General features: G+C 40.5%; 1 pseudogene; it reads left to right on the forward strand.

The window, feature by feature from the left end:
• The first annotated feature begins 629 nt into the window (after window positions 1-629).
• LOC103086803 (pancreatic progenitor cell differentiation and proliferation factor pseudogene) lies at window positions 630-990 on the forward strand (annotated as a pseudogene).
• Window positions 991-4,783: the final 3,793 nt, after the last annotated feature.

Below are 4,783 nucleotides of genomic sequence, written 5' to 3' on the forward strand. Positions count from 1 at the left end.
AAGAAAAAAGAAAAATCTCAAATAAACAATCTAACCTTACACGTAAAGGAACTAGAGAAAGAACAAACAACCCAAAGTTAGCAGAAGGAAAGAAATCATAAAGATCAGAGCAGAAATAAATGAAATAGAAACAAAGAAAACAATAGCAAAGATCAATAATACTAAAAGCTGGTTTTATGAGAAGATAAACAAAACTGATAAACCATTAGCCAGACTCATCAAGAAAAAGAGGGAATCTCAAATCAATACAATTAGAAATGAAAAAGGAGAAGTGACAACAGACACCACAGAAATACAAAGCATCCTAAGAGACTACTACAAGCAACTCTATGCCAATAAAATGGACAACCTGGAAGAAATGGACAAATTCTTAGAAAGGTATAACCTTCCAAAACTGAACCAGGAAGAAACAGAAAATACGAACAGACCAATCACAAGTAATGAAATTGAAACTGTGATTAAAAATCTTCCAACAGGCCCCTGCGTGTCTGGGTCGTGGAGCTGTTGGCCACGGTCTTCTGCGCAGATGGGCTCAGTGGCCTAGCACCCCGGTCCCCGCCGTCCGTGATCGAGCACCAAGGCCTGCGAGGGGTCGCCGCCGAGGTTTCCACCAGCCCACAAGCAAGAGCATGGCAGCCATCCCCTCCAGCGGCTTGTGCATGGCCACCCACGACTACTACCCATGACTACTACCAGCACCGCCTGGGCTCCACTTCCAGTAACAGCTCCTGTGGAAGTGCCGAGTACCCTGGGGAAGGCATCCCCCTTCACCCCGCTATCCCCAGAGCTGACCCGGGACACTGGTGGGCTAGCTTCTTTTTTGGGAAGTCCACTCTCCCATTTATGGCCACAGTGTTGGAGTCCCCAGAGCACTCAGAACCAGCCCAGGCCTCCTCCGGCATGATCACCTGTGACCTGGCTCGGGAAGCTGTGGGGAAGCAGCAGCCTGGCAGCCAGCCTGGCCAAACCAACTACAGGCCCCTGTCCTAAGTGGCCACTACCAGTGCCAGGCTTTCTCCCAAGGCGCTAGGCTTATAAGAGCCCCCCCTCCTTCCCCTCCCTGAGAGTGAGCAGGCTGCAGCCAACAGAAGCAGTTGGGTTTTTAATATCAAAACAGCAAAACACCAAAAAGGAAGTTTAGAGAACTCCACTCTTTACTATCCAAGCCACATGAGAGACTTCCAGCACCCTCTAACCTGTGCCTTGCACAGAGTAGAAAATAAACTCCAAGCAGCCAGCAAAAAAAAAAAAAAACTTCCAACAAACAAAAGTCCAGGACCAGATGGCTTCACAGCTGAATTCTATCAAACATTTAGAGAAGAGCTAACACCCATCCTTCTCAAACTCTTCCAAAAAATTGCGGAAGAAGGAAGACTCCCAAACTCATTCTATGAGGCCACCATCACCCTGATACCAAAACAAGATAAAGATACTACAAAAAAGAAAATTACAGACCAATATCACTGATGATTATGGATGCAAAAATCCTCAACAAAATACTAGCAAACAGAATCCATCAACACATTAAAAGGATCATACACCATGATCAAATGCGATTTATCCCAGGGATGGAAGGATTCTTCAATATATGCAAATCAATCAATGTGATACACCATGTTAACAAGTTGAAGAATAAAAACCATATGATCATCTCAATAGATGCAGAGAAAGCTTTTGACAAAATTCAAAACCCATTTATGATAAAAACTCTCCAGAAAGTGGGCATAGAGGGAACTTACCTCAACATAATAAAGGCCATATATGACAAACCCACAGCAAACATCATTCTCAATGGTGAAAAACTGAAAGCATTTCCTCTAAGATAAGAAACAATACAAGGATGTCCACTCTCACCACTATTATTCAACATAGTTTTGGAAGTCCTAGCCATGGCAACCAGAGAAGAAAAAGAAATAAAAGGAATACAAATTGGAAAAGAACAAGTAAAACTGTCACTGTTTGCAAATGACATGATACTATACGTAGAGAATCCTAAAGATGCTAGCAGAAAACTACTAGAGCTGTCAATGAATTTGGTAAAGTTGCAGGATACAAAATTAATGCACAGAAACCTCTTGCATTCCTATACACTAATGATGAAAAATCTGAAAGAGAAATTAAGGAAACACTCCCATTTACCATTGCAACAAATAGAATAAAATACCTAGGAATAAACCTACCTAAGGAGACAAAAGACCTATATGCAGAAAACTATAAGACACTGATGAAAGAAATTATGATGATACCAACAGATGGAGAGATATACCATGTTCTTGGATTGGAAGAATCAACATTGTGAAAATGACTATACTACCCCAAGCAATCTACAGATTCAATGCAAGCCCTATCAAATTACCAATGGCTTTTTTTACGGAACTAGAACAAAAAAATCTTAAAATTATATGGAGACACAAAAGACCCCAAATAGCCAAAGCAGTCTTGAGGGAAAAAAACAGAGCAGGAGGAGTCAGACCCCCTGACTTCAGATTATACTACCAAGCTACAGTAATCAAGACAATATGGTCCTGGCACAAAAACAGAAACATAGATCAATGGAACAAGATAGAAAACCTACAGATAAACCCACGCACCTATGGTCAACTAATCTCTGACAAAGGAGGCAAGGATATACAATGGAGAAAAGACAGTCTCTTCAATAAGTGGTGCTGGGAAAACTGGACAGCTACATGTAAAGGAATGAAATTAGAACACTCCCTAACACCATACACAAAATAAACTCAAAATGGATTTGAGACCTAAATTTAAGACTGGACACTATAAAACTCTTAGAGGAAAACATAGGAAGAACACTCTCTGACATAAATCACAGCAAGATCTTTTTTGATCCACCTCCTAGAGTAATGGAAATAAAAACAAAAGTAAACAAGTGAGACATAATGAAACTTCAAAGCTTTTGCACAGCAAAGGAAACCATAAGCAAGATGAAAAGACAACCCTCAGAATGGGAGAAAATATTTGCAAACGAATCAACGGACAAAGGATTAATCTCCAAAATATATAAACAGCTCATGCAGCACAATATTAAAGAAACAAACAACCCAATCCAAAAATGGGCAGAAGACCTAAATAGACATTTCTCCAAAGAAGACATACAGATGGCCAAGAAGCACATGAAAAGCTGCTCAGCATCACTAATTATTAGAGAAATGCAAATCAAAACTACAGTGAGATATCACCTCACACCAGTTAGAATGGGCATCATCAGAAAGTCTACAAACAACAAATGCTGGAGAGGGTGTGGAGAAAAGGGAACCCTCTTGCACTGTTGGTGAGAATGTAAATTGATACAGCCACTATGGAGAACAGTATGGAGGTTCCATACAAAACTAAAAATAGAATTACCATATGATCCAGCAATCCCACTACTGGGCATATACCCAGAGAAAACCATAATTCAGAAAGACACATGCACCCCAATGTTCATTGCAGCACTATTTACAATAGCCAGGTCATGAAAGCAAACTAAATGCCCATCAACAGACTAATGGATAAAGAAGATGTGGTACGTATATACAATGGAATATTACTCAGCCTAAAAAAGGAACGAAATTGGGTCATTTGTTGAGACGTGGATGGATCTAGAGACTGTCATACAGAGTGAAGTAAGTCAGAAAGAGAAAAACATATATCGTATATTAATGCGTGTATGTGGAACCTAGAAAAATGGTACAGATGAACCGGTTTGCAGGGCAGAAGTTGAGACACAGATGTAGACACCAAGGGGGGAAAGCCGTGGCGGGGAAAGCAGCAGTGTGATGAATTGGGCGATCGGGATTGACATGTATTCACTGATGTGTATAAAATTGGTGACTAATAAGGACCTGCTGTATTAAAAAATTAATTAAATTAAATTAAAAGAATGCCTGCTCTCATCAAAACAGCACCATTAATAATAGGAAAAATTTAAATCATGTGCCAACTGATAAGATGCAATGAGAACACAGCATTACTTTTGTAAGATTCCTGCCACGTTAAACAACCTAGACTAATATGACAACAATCAGGCAAACACCAACAGAGGGATCTTCTGCAAAGGAAATGCCTTGTAATCTCCATTATGTGTCAAGGTCAAAGGAGTCAAGGAAAGACTGAGGAATCAAGAGACCAAAAGAGATTGAAGAGACATGACAAAGCAAAATGAATTTGTGAGTCTGAACTAGAGTTTTTGCTATAAAAAACATTGTGACATTTGGTGAAACCTGAATAGGATGATTTTTAGTTAATAATAATGTATCAGTATTAATTTCTTTCTTCTGATGGTTGTAATATGGTTACTTATGAGAGTGTCCTTGTTTGCAGTAAAATATTCCGGGCCTGTAAGGGCTTCAGCTCTTCAATTTAGTCTCAAACAGTTTAGGGGGAATAACGAAGGCTTTGTATTGATTACATGGACAACTTTTCTGGAAGTTTAAGAGTTTTTTTGTGTGTGTTTTTTTTTTTTTTTTGCGGTACGCGGGCCTCTCACTGTTGTGGCCTCTCCCGTTGCGGAGCACAGGCTCCGGACACGCAGGCTCAGCGGCCATGGCTCACGGGCCCAGCCGCTCCGTGGCATGTGGGATCCTCCCGGACCGGGGCACGAACCGGTCCATGTCCCCTGCATCGGCAGGCGGACTCTCAATCACTGCACCACCAGGGAAGCCCTAAGAGTTTTTTTAATTCTAAAATTTACAGGGAAAATCTACATTGTTAAGGTGATTTTACTTTTTAATCATTTAAATAACTAATTGATTTCAAATTAGGCTTCTTTAAAAGGAATCACAGT

Source organism: Lipotes vexillifer, unplaced genomic scaffold, assembly GCF_000442215.2.
Source record: "Lipotes vexillifer unplaced genomic scaffold, Lipotes_vexillifer_v1.1 scaffold1168, whole genome shotgun sequence".
NCBI classification, from domain to species: domain Eukaryota; kingdom Metazoa; phylum Chordata; class Mammalia; order Artiodactyla; family Lipotidae; genus Lipotes; species Lipotes vexillifer.